Source organism: Sinocyclocheilus rhinocerous, unplaced genomic scaffold (genome assembly GCF_001515625.1).
Source record: "Sinocyclocheilus rhinocerous isolate Xijiao unplaced genomic scaffold, SAMN03320098_v1.1 scaffold178, whole genome shotgun sequence".
Taxonomy (NCBI): domain Eukaryota; kingdom Metazoa; phylum Chordata; class Actinopteri; order Cypriniformes; family Cyprinidae; genus Sinocyclocheilus; species Sinocyclocheilus rhinocerous.
Genome location: NW_015653463.1, coordinates 341,604 through 357,270, shown reverse-complemented (window position 1 = coordinate 357,270; position 15,667 = coordinate 341,604). Strand labels below are relative to the sequence as shown.

The 15,667-nt window shown below is 36.7% G+C and overlaps 1 protein-coding gene and 1 long non-coding RNA gene across 3 annotated transcripts in view; one reads left to right on the top strand and one right to left on the bottom strand.

The window, feature by feature from the left end:
* Positions 1–15,667, top strand: part of psd3l (pleckstrin and Sec7 domain containing 3, like) — a 120,699-nt gene that overhangs the window by 66,660 nt on the left and 38,372 nt on the right. The window lies entirely within an intron of this gene.
* Positions 9,666–15,667, bottom strand: part of LOC107715870 (uncharacterized) — a 12,360-nt gene continuing 6,358 nt past the window's right edge. The window contains exon 3 of the long non-coding RNA XR_001637146.1: positions 9,666–9,729. This is a non-coding gene — a long non-coding RNA (uncharacterized LOC107715870). The remainder of the gene's footprint in view (positions 9,730–15,667) is intronic.

Sequence of the window (15,667 nt, the reverse complement as noted above, 5' to 3'; positions counted from 1 at the left end):
GATAGTGCACCTTTTATGTCACGCTTTAATAAAATGAATACACTTCACACACTGACAGGATGTGTATTGAATGCTTAATAAGTTGGCAGTAACTTCAGTAAGCACTTTATAAGGCGTTATATAAAGCTGCACCAAAAGCGAGTGCCCTTGCCGAGCGTCTGTCGTGACTGTCCTCTGCCAACTCCATGAGCTGGCTACTTTATGAGCTTTTTATGGTCCGCTCGCAGGTATCACCACACTGAATGACTCACAAGCTGCCTGCCTTAATGAGAGAAGAGTGCTTCATTTTGGTGTCAAGGTTCACTGAGCCAATCAAATCAATATTGTGTTGTAATTAATCAGCAATAAGAGACTACAGGTATTAAAATCAACACAATTGAAAGGGTGCCCAAACTTTTGCACAGCCTATTTTTCACATTTGACTTTATTTCATACAATACAGTACAGCTACACTAAGAATTGAACATGTCTGAAAAACATCACATTATGCAGCTTTTTCTAGAAACTGAATGGCATATCACTATAATATTTTCTTATAAAGAAAGCTAATTATTATGCAGCCTCAGAGGGGTGCCCAAACTTTTGCATAAAACTGTATGTCTTTTTGATGTTAGGTCACACGAATTCTTGCAGTGGATGCTGTTAATCTAGTCTAGGTTTAGTTAGTTCAGTGCTGTGGAATTGCCTTGGTCATTTTGGCATCTAGCAAACCAATCAGACAGCTTTATTAAGTTCTGAGACGGCAAGGTCAGAATCATAAGTTGTTTTCCAGCTCATTTCAATGGCACTTTTTGAGTGAATTGTAGCACAAGGTCAAGTTTTCAGTTGTGTGAGTCACCGTCTTGTTTTCTGCTGTAAAATCAGCCTGCCACAACTCAAACTGTATTGATGGATCATTTTGTCCTTTCATATTTCTTGGTTGGCATCTGAAGGAACTCTGGTAAATTGGTGACTGATCCGCATAGAGCCAGCAGCACCTTTGAAGCAGAACGTAATGTTTTATGGTATCATAAGTTTGGGGGAAAAGTGCTTCTAATTTTACTACATGTTATCTGGAGCGCAGAGCGGCTTATTAAATGCACATATATATTTTGGGGCTGTCAACTTATGTGATTAATTACATATCAGTAAATGATGCAAACCCGCTTTATTTATTTATAAACCAAAATACATCAGTGACCTTCTGATTCCTTACTCTCCTCAAAGAGCACTTACGTCTAGTAATCAGCTTCTTGCAGTTTTATAGATGGTCAGATCACTCATGCATACTGTTTCCTATGCAATGATGTTAGCCAATCATAACTGTGGCCGATTACTGACAAGCCTTAAAGGACCCGCCCCTTAAAAACAGGTCGTTTTAGAGAGAGGCTCAGAATGAGAGTTGAAAATAATAATTTTTCCAAATATTTGTTTTTTTGTGCAAAAAAACTTTATTAACATTATAAGTAAACCTCTAGGAACATAAAATAATAATTTTTTAAAAATCCATGTCTTGACCCCTTTAATGTTTCTTCCTATAAAATAATACAAGCATATGAAAAACTACTTAAGGTAGGTTATGCAAGGTTTTTTCTGCACTGTGATTTAAGGGCAGTTTTATCACCGTAAGAAACATTGTGGCTTGTTAAGAGCGTCTTTTCAGAACAACTGTGGAGACAGACTCAAATAAATTGAAAGCATCAGTGTCAGTAAATGTGAAAGACTGTGTGTCTCCGTTTGATTGGCAAACACCACTCACATGGAACAGTTTGTCACATATCTCTTGCAGTATTAAAGTCTCTTTTAATATATCAAATATCTCATTTCTCAGTCTGCTCTAGTTACACACAGTCATTTGGTGGCTGACCATTATGTATTATTGAAATGTTCACAAGTTTAATGTTGCTGTGTTTATGATTATAGCCTTGTTTGCAGTTGTGACGTACGTGGCGGATCATCTTGACACAACTGATATCCAGAAGTAACCGTATATTTGTGTAACAGTATTAGCTAGTGAAGACTATTGTGAAAAATGCATTTCATTGATAGTCTTTAGCCATAGCTAACTTAGTTACTCATAGCTGAGCCTTGCTTGTTATTGGAATGCATATTAGTGGTGCATTGTTACATTTGAAATCAAATACTTCCCTTCTACTGTATATATGATGTGAAAAACAGTATGGCAAAAAATGCCCAAATTCATAGTAGACAAAAAAAACGTGTATTTTACCCCCTGGAACGCGATTTTTACCGGTGGACCCCTAGTTTTGAGTAGTAATTGGGTGGGTTTTGTTGTGAAAACCTGGCAACCCTGGCACGCTACATGTGGAAATGTTTGAAAGCGTATATATGAATGTACTTCAAAACGGCACATGGGAAATTCAGGGCTCCAGACTGCGACCATTTTTTTTCTGCCTGTGCGACTAAATTTTGTGAGCGGTCGCACTGGCACGACCACCGTGCTGTTTAACTCATAAGCGCTGCCATTTCTGTTGCATATGTGAAACATCAAACGGTAAATGAAACCGAAAGCATAACGAAACCGCGCTACTCGTTTGAACTGTGCAGTGCTTCGAGTGTAGAGCCTGGTTTATACTCGCCGCGTCAGCACGAGCGCGAAGGTGCGCGCAGCAAAAATGACGCGAATATTGAGGAAAGGATGGATGGTTTTCATGCTAAAGTAAAGTAAAAGACCGCTTCTTAAACCAAAGGTGAACATGTTGGTATTCTTGGGCTGGAAGCTGGTATGCTTACATGGAAGTTCATTCAACAAATCAGTCAATATACTACTGTGATTGTAGTTGTTAAATAAAAATGTCATACATATCAATTCATGCATCACCTAATTTCATCGTAACATATAGGTCTTGCCTACAGAAAAGAACATTTGTGTATATGTTTAATCTATCTAATATTGTGTTGGTCATGCTATACAATGATTTATAGCTTGTTTTTTCTGCCTGTGCGACTAAATTTTGTGAGCGGTCGCACTGGCACGACCACCGTGCTGTTTAACTCATAAGCGCTGCCATTTCTGTTGCATATGTGAAACATCAAACGGTAAATGAAACCGAAAGCATAACGAAACCGCGCTACTCGTTTGAACTGTGCAGTGCTTCGAGTGTAGAGCCTGGTTTATACTCGCCGCGTCAGCACGAGCGCGAAGGTGCGCGCAGCAAAAATGACGCGAATATTGAGGAAAGGATGGATGGTTTTCATGCTAAAGTAAAGTAAAAGACCGCTTCTTAAACCAAAGGTGAACATGTTGGTATTCTTGGGCTGGAAGCTGGTATGCTTACAAGGTTGGAAGTTCAACAAATCAGTCAATATACTACTGTGATTGTAGTTGTTAAATAAAAATGTCATACATATCAATTCATGCATCACCTAATTTCATCGTAACATATAGGTCTTGCCTACAGAAAAGAACATTTGTGTATATGTTTAATCTATCTAATATTGTGTTGGTCATGCTATACAATGATTTATAGCTTGTCTTTGTTGAATAATACAGAACATAAACAGCTTTAAAAAATAATTGCATATTAAATCGCAATCGCAATATTGGTAAAAAAAAATCGCAATTAGATTATTTTCCAAAATCTTCAGCCCTAGACAAAAGTACCCGCAAATGCAAATGAGGTGCTGCTCCTCCCGCCTTTTCTAGAATAGGGCTGATGCATTTACAGCTCCTACTTCAGATACTCTGATAAAAAACATCTGTTTGGTTTTGATTATCATGTCGCGCTGAAATCATGTGTTTTAAACCATATTAGTTTAAACTTCTGAAATATGGTTTTCTGAGCGCACACATCTGAAGCAGGCGGTTCAGCGGTTGCACATGGCATGTGATAAACTAAGTTTTAAACTTCTGAAATATGGTTTTCTGAGCGCACACATCTGAAGCAGGCGGTTCAGCGGTTGCACATGGCATGTGAGTACTAAACTAAGTTCTCTTTCATGTCTTATTGTGCTTAAACTGTCAAATACACACAAGTTTATGTTAAAAACAAACATAAGTCTGTGAAGGTAAACAGCTGGGAGAGATATTGCGTGTTTATGTTAGACCTGTGTATTAAGTGACAGCAGCGCAATATACAGTACCTATACTGCTGTTTATGCTGTTAATAAAACCAAAACAATAAAATAAAAGCAGAAAATCACTCGCTGCTCTGGACTGAATAACATCTATAGCTGTAATAAGAAGACATGTCTTACTTAAATGCTGCTTTTAAATGCTCTAGCGTGCAGATAAACACGAGCGGATTGTGTGCGGTTCACTCAGGGTCTGCTAATACAGCTGTGTCCTTCAACAGTCGTGGGCGGGGCTTGTAAAACGTGACATCACATTTTACAGATTCTGCGAACGGCTTGTTCTGAGACACTGCTTATGATTTATGGGGATTAAAAAAGGAGCGGGTGGATTTTTATCATTATAGGGTGGTTGTGTGCACACCCTGCCAATTTTGCTGTGAATTTTGCATAAAAGGTGGCCTTTAAATATTACTGGGTGTTCACACTGATAGCAGTCTGTGTCGGTCATGTGATCCACCTGATTATAGCGGTGGAGTGGACCCGTCATCCTCCAGCAGGCATAGTATGCAAGCTCAGCTGTAAACTTACACATGTAATGCCAAGTTCACACTACAGGATTTTAAAGGAACACGCCACTATTTTTGAAAATAGGCTCATTTTCCAACTCCTCTAGAGTTAAACAGTTGAGTTTTACCGTTTTCTAATCCATTCTGCCGATCTCCGGGTCTGGCGGTAGCATTTTTAGCTGCAGCTTAGCATCTGATTCGACCATTAGCATCTCACTCAAAAATGACCAAAGAGTTTCGATATTTTTCCTATTACCTAGCTGGGGACTATTTTCAGGCGCTGCGTAATATCATTGCGCCTGCTGCACCCATGGTACGGCAGCAAAATTCCTTGATTATTACGCCGGAATGAGAGTATGGGTCCTAGCCATATCGGCCTAGAAAATCACAACTTTTCATTTTCCGTCGGTCTTAGTACACGATGTAACTACAGAAGAGTCAAGTTTTAAATAGGAAAAATATAGAAACTCTTTGGTCATTTTTGAGCGAGATGCTAACGGTCTAATCAGATTCAATGATCTATGCTAAGCTACAGCTAAAAGTGCTACCGCCAGACCCGGAGATCGGCTGAATGGATTCGAAAACGGTAAAACTCAACTGTTTAACTCTTGAGGAGTTGGAAAATTAACCTATTTTAAAAAATAGTGGCGTGTTCCTTTAAGCCCGATTTGCACGTTAACGAGCTCGCCGACAGATCGGGCTGTGATCGGGGGAAAATCAGCGGGTGATCGGCGCTCGGCAATCTTTATGTGTGAACAACTCAACGATGCATCCAGAGAGGCTCGCTGAAGCGTCGCCGACGCCTCGCAGATGACAAAAAAAAAAAATCTAGCATGCTAAATATCTGGACCGGTCGGCCGACTCAACATCACGTGGTGTCAGGTGTCGTGATGAGCTACAGCTAATGAGAGAGCAAGGCATGGGTTGAGGTCAGCGGAAGAAAAACAGCAGCAGCAACACGGCTTTAAGAAAAGTTTGGACACAAGAAATGGAGCAAATTTTTTCATCAAGCAAACAGGTTGCAGCACTAATTTCTTCCCGATGTTCATTTTAACTTTAATTTTCAACTCCTGTTTCACTTGTTGTTTCGTGTCATTCCCGTTCAACTTCTCGCGTGTGTTTTCGTGACAAAACGTGGTTTGGGGACAGGATAGAGTCGTTGGGTGACAGAGATGTTGTCAGCTCATGTAGTGTGTGACTCCCTGTAGCGAATCATTTACGTAGTGTCGCGTAGTGTGAACACCACAACGACTTCAAGACAGACAATCAAGTCATGTAGTCTGAACAGCACAGCGATCTGTCCTGTAGTGTGAACTTAGCTTAAGGAGGAACTAGACATGGCCCAGGTCTAAAGTCCAAATGTATAGCGTTTGAATGTTCAGGTCCTGCTCTTGTCCTGATGTACTGAAATACTTTGAGATCTTTGCGATCTTTGGATTTGTTGGAGGTCTGACCTTTAAAACAGAGACATGAGTGACTGAACGCCTTCACGTAATCAGACACCAATCACTGCCGCCACACTTATGACGCTCTATTCTTATCAGACCTATTTTTGCTGGACTCAACACACATAATGCTGAAGGTGTTTGCCAAGCTCTTGGGCAAGACACGATGACCTGTGATGAATTCAGCAGAAACATAAACCTTCATTTTCAACACTAGATCTATTGTATTGTCATTTTAAGCCTGGCAAACAAATGCTTTGCTGGTGAAGTGTGCTTGTGCATCTTTCTTTACAATAAATGACACCTGTATTGCTCACTTGTCTTTATCGCTCTACTTAATTGTCAGTTTAATTAATCTCTCTGCATATCTTGTTAGAGACTTTGATACATATTCATTTGGAGAGAACTGATTCTGATTGTTCTCCTGCTAATCCAGAACCACAAAATGTGACCTTTGTGGAAGGAAAGAGTCTCTAGAGAAGAATGTTACTGAAATATTGATATTCTTGTTAATGGAATAATCTCGACTCATTCCTTGGTCCACAGGGAAAGCTCATATTACATCTTAATCATGTGTCATAACCAATCCAATTAATCGCTCATTAAACCACATCATTAAAGGGTTTTACCACATACCCAAGGATTTTTTAATGTCCTGAAATTGAGGTCATCAGATGTTTTGGATTCACACTAGTGTTAATTTTGAAATTTTAATCCCGTGTTAAATGTCTTTGTTAGTTTTTATCATATTTAGTCAACCTTATCCTATTTAGTTTTAGTCAAGTTTTAGTCGACTAACCCCCGGTTTCACAGACATGCATTCCGTTACACCAAATACACAAAATAATGATCTTTAAAAAAGCATCATATGACCCCTTTAAAATATATCAGTGCCTTTGTTTTGTCTCAAAAAGCACTTTTTTTCTAAGCACGTTATAAAAATTACTTAAATGTCCTAATTGAACTATGGCCTAATCCTGGTTTAGTCTAAGCCTTGTCTGTGAATCCGGGCCTAAAAGTCTCAACATTTTAGTCTAGTTTTAGTCAAAGAAAACCTGAAATATTTTACTCTAGTTTTAGTAAATAAAAACTTGATATTTTAGCAATAAGATTATTATTAATTAACCATACAGCAGTATTAATTTTGGCAGCCATTTATAATTGTCTTAGTCTTTATTTAAATTGTTTTTGGTAAAGTTTTTATTTTTTTTAATACATTTTAGTCTCTTCTTTTTTCGTCAACGAAATTGCATGTTGATATAGTCATAGATATTGTTTATTGACCTTATTGTCGTCTCATCTTTGTCTCATCTTAGTCATGGGAAAAAAGCTCATCAACGAACATTTTTCATCATAGTTTTCGTCAACGAAATTAACACAAATTCACACAAGGGAGACAACGCAGAATTTGACATTACCTTTTGATATTCTTGCATTTGGCAGATGCATTTAGCCAAAGCTACTGTCAGAAGTTTTTTTTTCTTTATTTAAAGCCTTTATGTATAATGCATTATAAATGTAGTTTTAATACATTAATTATGCCTTGTAATGCACCTTATAATGCATTTTACAGTCTCATGAATAATTGTAACCACAGTTAATACTTTATAACACTTATCAATTCATTGTTACATTATGCGTTTTAAATTTGGTAATAATTATTTATGACAAGATACAATGTATTACAATGCACATTATAATGCATTGTGTGGATTGTGTGACACTAAATAGGAGTAATTTACATTTTAAAATATATTAAAATAGAAAACTAGAAAAATTACTTTAAACTGTAATAATATTTCAGAATATTATTGTTTTTACTGTATTGATCAAATAGATACAGCCTTGGTGAGCAGAGACTGAATGGTAGTATAGACAAGCTATGCCATTTTTTCTATGCCAATGTTTATGCATTCCCTGGGAATCAATCCCATGACTTTGGTTTTGCTAGAGCCATGGCTTACTGTTTGAGCTGCAGGAAAGCCTTGTTTGACATGATGGTGTAGTCGCCAGTGTGTTGATTATTTATGATATTCCCTGTGAAAAATGACAGTAGCTGTGAGACCAACTAAACTGCATAGGTTTATTGTGTTTTTAGTGTGTGCTGTGAAATGAAAGCACATACAGCGCTGTATGGCACTATACTGGTGGAAGCGAATGGAGGTTTATTCTGAGCAGCGGTGAATTGACCTGTCTGTGTGTTCTCTGCGCCGCACTGAGACGGGCTCCACTGCTGCCAGCGTTTCATCCTACACAACATTTCAAGGCTGCGCATAGAAACCGCATGCTTTATTTTTATAGGTCTCCTGTACATTTTTATGAAGCATTGTGTTATGCATATGAATTTAATGTCTTTGAGTTGCATGAAGCATGGTTATGTTTGGCAACAGTGGGATGCTATGGCTTCATGTCTAATAAATCTAATTCTGATGGTGGCCGAAATATTATTCAGTGTGAATCTTTCTCAATGCATGAATTATCAAGTAGAATCAAAGATCCTGAAGTGCATGCATGCTGCCCATGAACCTGTAGGTCGCACTGAGCTGTGCTGCTTTAATGAGGGTATAAAATAAGGTGAGTTTAATGGTCAGCAGGCAAATAAACAGACCCTATAAAGATTTCATTCAGTTAGAGTACATCAGCTGTAAAGTGCTTTAATTCAATATATCAGACGCTTGTAGCTGTGTGATGAAAAGTGTCCACAGACGACAGTTATGCACATTCACCATGCCGTAACCAGGTGCTATATGACATGTCATTTTTTAGTTCTCAATGAAGCAACAAAGTCACAGTCAATTAGAATATTTTTGACTTTCACTGTGGGCTGACTTTTTAAAAAATAAAATGGATTTTTGTCAGTGTTTGGTCCATATATCACCAAATAATGCCATATTTGCATTTCTGGCATATTTTAATTAAGAACATCGGCCAAGAAGTTTATCTGCTTGGCTGATAAGTGTCAGACTTTTATTTAGACAGCCACTAGGGTTGTGACGGTGAGGAAATTTTCCCACCGGTTAATCGACGAGTGACAACACCGGTAATACCGGTATCACCGTTGGGTGGGGGTGGTGTTAGTTCGTTTGAGTTTCACTCTTTTCTTCGCTTTCAAATGGCTTGTAAAAGTGCCGTGCGCATTTTACTTTCACTTTCAAATTAGCGGCAATTCGGCGTTGATTCAATTCAAGCAACAACAACGTCAAACTCAGAACTTTTATTAACAAAACGAATAAAAAGACACCATATAGGCCTATGCCTAAAAAAATAACAAATTACTTAGGTATATAAAAGGTATATAAAACTGAGCAAACCAAAAATCAGCAAACACCGTGGAACCAAATAAATAAGAAACAGAACGTTTATTAGCAAAACGAATAAGAAAGCTTGGAGGCACGGCATATACACCTTGATGTAAAATAAAATAAATAAAATACACAAAGTTTAAATAAAGTAATCAGCAAACACTGTGGAACCAAATAAATAAGAAACGAATGTTTAAAAAAACTTCCAGTCAATAGGCTTTTCAAAATGTAAAATTGCATTTGCATTTCCTTTCTAAACAATCTTCTGCCATCGTCTTGTCTTTCTCACCTCACTCTTGTCAGTCAGCTCGACTCACTCTCCTCACGTGATACATATACGGTGCCGCGGTAGGCAAATGACGTAACCGGTGTTGCGGCTTAATACCAGTATAACCGAAAACACTGTCTAGCCTAACAGCCACTAGACTTTTATTTTGATATAAATGTGAATGCTAGTTTGTCTAATAAATTATTAGATCTGTTAAAGAAAGTAAATGGTATATGAAATTATAACATTTAATATTAGTAATGGGAAGGCAAATGCTATAGTACCTTCTCATATATATATATCGGCATCAACCATAAAAAAAAAAATCCATGTTTTTGTGCATTGGTTATCATAATGGCTTATAAAAAGACAATCAAAAGATTGATCACTTGATTTTTTTTTTTAGTTGAACAATATCAATTTACAAACTCAAATGGGGAACAATAAAATGCATATGACAAAATATACACTTTTCCATCTTCATCATACATAAATGCCCATGTGTGTGTATATATCTCTACATACAATAACAACAAACAAAACAAACATTCTTTAAACATTTCAGTTACCAGTCTTAAAAGGAAAGAGCCTCATACATGGTTTTATACAATTCCCCAAGGGGTTGATTATCTTTGGATAAGTGTTTTAAAGATTCTAAGTATTTTTTGCATTCATTTTTAAAGCAATTTAAAGAGGGTGTACTGTTATTCCACTTACTTTTGTGTATATGATATTTACCCATTGTAATAATGTTTAACATCAATGACATCTTTTTCGGAAGACCATCTGCATAAACCAAAACCTGAAAAGATTGATCACTTGTTGCTCTTGTTGTGCCTCTATTTAGAGCGCAGTGTAAATTTGTCTTCACACTCACAGCAATTAAATCATTCTACTCTACTCAGGTGTTCATCTGCAGTGTCCAGTTGCATCAGCTCCACTGTCTTCACTCAGACGCTGTATAACAGATATATTTCACTCCTACTAAATCATAATATTGTGCCTGTAGTCCTAAATGACATTTTAAAAAGTCTCTTTGTTTTCATTTAGAATGTGAAGTGTTGTTTATCTGTACGAGTTGAGATTAAGAAGCACGAAAAATTATGCCATTGTTAGACTTTATTCCTTCAGGCACATAATGGGACATTTCTGGCATTACGGATATGATATACTTTGAGCTTAATCTTAATTAAAAGTTTAATATGGCAGAAATTATTTAAGAAAACTAGTTTTTAAGAAAAATAACCATTTTATTTTATAGTACAACAGTAAAATTTCACTACTATTTAAGTTTTAATTTCTTTGTTTACAGATGTTAAAATATGAAACATGTCCATAAAAACTCGAAACACGCTCACTCTGGTGAACTGTAATCCGCACTGCGAGTGTTGTTAAACTCAGCGCAGAAAATGCATTCATGTTCCTCCCGTTTTTTAGCAAAGCATAAGAAGTGAAGCAGAACTATCACAAACAGTTTAGAGATTAAAATAATTGTGAAATAGGTAAAAATAATAAACAGATGTCTAATTTTAAATAAACACTAAAAACCGAGATGACAAATTTACTTCAGTCACAAATGTACTTTTGCAATGGTTAAATAGATGTTCAGCAATATCTTCAAAAGATTTTTGAACTTTGGCACATTTTTTCTCTATATAGAGATGATATGGCAAGGAAATAATTTTGTAAATTTTGTTACGTGGAAATGTTTAAATCTTGTAGTGTTACAGTTAACCCCGCATTTGTTGTGAAATTAATGAACATAGCCTATCTCAAACAGTTTCCGTAACATTTGAATTTTCCGGTGTATGCAATCTCATGCAGAATACAGCGCATTGAAGTGAGCAAGTTTCTTCTCATTAATAATGCTGACCGATCGAGCCTTTTAAAAATGACGTCGCTCTGAGACCCTCACTGTTATTACAACTCGTTCGCGCCTGCGCTTCAAACCACGCAATGCATGTTTTAAATCATGTTTTAAATTCAAAAATCGCACTAAGAATATTGCAATTTCGTAATCAATGTTGGTAGGCTATATCGTGTAGCCCTAGACTGAACTGTGTGAGTGTGTGTCATTGAAATGCAAATTTAGCTGCAGCCCACCTTGTCCCACTCTGCGAGCCACAGTTTGAAAACCCATGCTTAAAGGGACACTGTGGATGGTCATCATCGCCACATCACTGCTCATTAGAAAGTTCATAATACTCAACTTTGTTGCATTGCCAGAGGTCGTTGTTGCTCATGTCACCTCCGACTCTTGTTAAGCTCAATGATGTCCAGTGGCTTTGTCACAATAGATCAGTATCAGTATGAACACGCCTGTAATGAGATGACATGAATGCTGTCAGTACTACCACAGTCTACAATTTACACTTGCCACGCACTAAATGCGACAAACAGTTGACTTTAGTGAGCAAGTGAAATAATACCAAGACTGGCTAACGAACTATGTAACTTTCTGTGAACGTGCAACAATGCATTCATTTGAAAACATGACCCTATTAAGCCTATCCATACATATAAGAGACCCTGGAGCACAAAACCAGTCATAAGGGTAAATTTTTCGAAATTGAGATTTATGCATCATATGAAAGCTGAATAAATAATCTTTCCATTGATGTATGATTTGCTAGGATAGGACAATATTTGGCTGAGATACAACTATTAGAAAATCTGGAATCTGAGGGTGCAAAAAAATCTAAATATTGAGAAAATCATCTTTAAAGTTGTCCAAATGAAGTTCTTAGCAATGCGTATTACTAATCAAAAATTCAGTTTTGATATATTTACAGTAGGAAATTTACAAAATATCTTCATGGAACATGATCTTTACTTAATATCCTAATGATTTTTGGCATTAAAGAAAAATCAATAATTTTGACCCATACAATGTATTTTTGGCTATTGCTACAAATATACCCCAGCGACTTAAGACTGCTTTTGTGCTCCAGGGTCACATATATTACCTTCCAAAAAAGTGGGCATTAAATTGAAGATTAATATCTGGCAGATCAGTCAGAGAAATTAGACATTGTACTCATAAAAACATTGTGCTGTAACTCACACTTTTCTCCATTCCAAAAACATTTTTTTTTAAAATATAAAATTAGGTGTGATTGATCTTGATATATCACAGAAACCTGTGTGAATAATGGGTTAACTGATTCACAGTCCTTTAGCATACTTAAATACACTTATAAATGTCTTGCTATGTTGTTTCCAGTTAGTTTCTAATTCATTTAGTCTTTAATGTAACCGTTAGAAGTCGTTGTGCAAGGGCTGAAGCATTATTGTTATTTTTATTATTAATGTTATTATTTAGCCACAAAGACACACCAAAGCAAATCAGTAAGATAAGCTTCTTCCATTTTGTGAAGTGACATCAATGCTGTTGGCTGTAAAGCAGTGGATGCTGGTTGCTTGAGGAGCCACGCGCTCTCCAGCTCTCTGTAGGGAACAGATGGGCCTGATGATGATGCATCAGCTCATGGCTCACTCGTCACATAAAGGCATATTGTCTGGCAAGTGACCATGCCGTCTTAAGCAACCTGATGACAAACCTGCTGAGAATAATATTAATAAAACCTTCATCCGATGTGTTTGAAAATGCTCTGTCTTCTGCACTAGATAACAAAAACTAAATCTGAAGATAACTGATAACTTTGTGCGGTTATTTCAGCTGTCGTACATATTGTCATATCAAGGGATCGTGTCACAGGAATCAGAAAGGTTCCTATGCTTGTGATTAGGGCTGGGCGATATGGCCAAAAAATTATCACGATAATTGTTTTTTTTTCATATTAGTCGATGTCGATAATTATCACGATAAATGTCAAATCTTTATTTCTTTCAAGTTTAAGGCCAGATTTTTGCTCTAAAGTAAAAGTTGTAGAAACCAGACCATTAATTTTACTTTAAATATCTTAATAGAAAAATTAATTTCTTAGTTTCTGCATGTGATATTGTTTCAAATCAAGAAACTAGTTTGTTTTGCCTGATAATATTAATAATAATATTACTTTTTTGTCTATTAGAAATACACATTTGATAGTAGTAGTAGCTTTAATTAGGATGCAGATGTAAATTTTTGTTCATTATCAAAATCAGTAACATCTTCTTTTAAAAAAAATTGTAGCAACCTCATTTATATATGGTGATTTTTTTTTTAATCACTGGTCTTCCATAGTAGCATACATTTAAATCATGATAAACACAGTTAAAACCACGCATATAGCACACCTCAATACCATGGTAAAATATAACTATATGGTTTTTAGGTATTTGTATGAAAAACAGTATTCTGAAAAAAAAAAAATTAGAATAGGCTAAATGTACATCCTATAGCTTAATCACAAAAAATACTGTAATTATGTTCCATTACTCCTTTAATACATTTAATTCATGTCTGCATTAATATTATAATAAAATTCGATACAAATACCCACATTTCTGACACAATACCACAATGCAGTTAGTGTTACTACAGTAAATCCATGTTAAATGATGACAATTTGTAGATTGAATGACTATTTGAACATTGGTCCGAGCGGATAAACGCTCCGTGTGGCGCACTTCAAATGAGTCACGCTGTTTCGTTCCGCTTTTGGCGCATAAACATTTTATCGAACATTTATCGCACTCTCCATATCGTTTTATCGAGGAAAATTCAATCGCGATAATTATCGTTATCGATTTATCGCACAGCCCTACTTGATTTCAGTGTAATGCAGCTGAAAAACGAGGCAGTAAAAACTATATTTGACCTTTCTCCTTCACCTGGCACTGAGGCTGGTAAATATATTTATATTTTTGCCATATCTAAAATACTTGTGGAAATGTTACAATTTCAAACAGGAACTTGCAATGTCATTTTAAATGTCAAGTTATTAAAAACTGCTGTTTGCTTCTAGCAACACAAACGGCTTGTATTGTGTTTATTTAAATGTAGTTTATACGCTGTGCATCTTTAATTTGTACTGGGGTAGTGCATTGCTTCCGACACATGAAGAGCAGTTGAGGCCTTGAACTCTGGATCACGTCCCAGTCCTGTTAAAAATCCAGTTAAAAAGCCACAGGACAGAAAATGCACACAATTTACCATCATGCATGCATATATTATAACGTTTCTTTGAACGTCAAGATACACCCTCCCAACCATACTGCATTTGAGCACAGGCAAAAACAGAAAGCATTCTGCAGAATACTCTGGGGCTTGAGTAAAGTTACTGAGTGAGGACATTAAAGGGTTAATAGTCACAAAACAATCACAAACACATTGTCCCTCCGTAACATAGCTGTGCCGCATGTGTTTCTATAGTAAGCAGTGTCATGATGTCGGGACGTGCTTACCTATGGTGCTTTTGTTGTGAGCATCGCTCCAGAACTGACATCACTAACCTGCTGTTCATGATCTGCACAAGCTGTTCGATCGTTGCAGTCTTGAGTGATGCAGCACTTCTTTTTGTGACAGAGCAATGCCCTTCAAACTGTTGGTTGCCTCTGCTGTTTTCTACATAAAAGGAGTAATATGCCGAGATTGATTCGTATTTTCTCACACTCGTGCCTTGTCCTTGAGTAGCACAGCTCTGGTGATGTAAACTGTTGCAGAGTTTGGCCACAGTCATGTAGAACATTTCAGTAGTACCTTTCTGTCAGTGCCATACAGGCCTTTTACACATCCATGGAATCTTTCAACTGCATGCGCAAAAGATACTTTAGATTAGGAAAGTGTTTGTTAGATCAGTGGTTCCCAACCTTTTTTCCAGGGGACCCCTATTTTAACGAGAGCTGTCAAACGATTAATCGCGATTAATCGCTATATTATGTAAACAAAAACTTTTATTTTGGATGCAATTAATCGCTGGACAGCACTAATTTTAACATTCACATTTTCAATTTCAAAAGAAATTGAAATAAATAACAATTAAAATTAAATTACAAATCATTTGTTAAAGGGATACTCCACCCCAAAATGAAAATTTTGTCATTAATCACTTACCCCCATGTCCTTCCAAACCCGTAAAAGCTTCGCTCGTCTCCGGAAGATATTTTGGATGAAAACCGGGAGGCTTG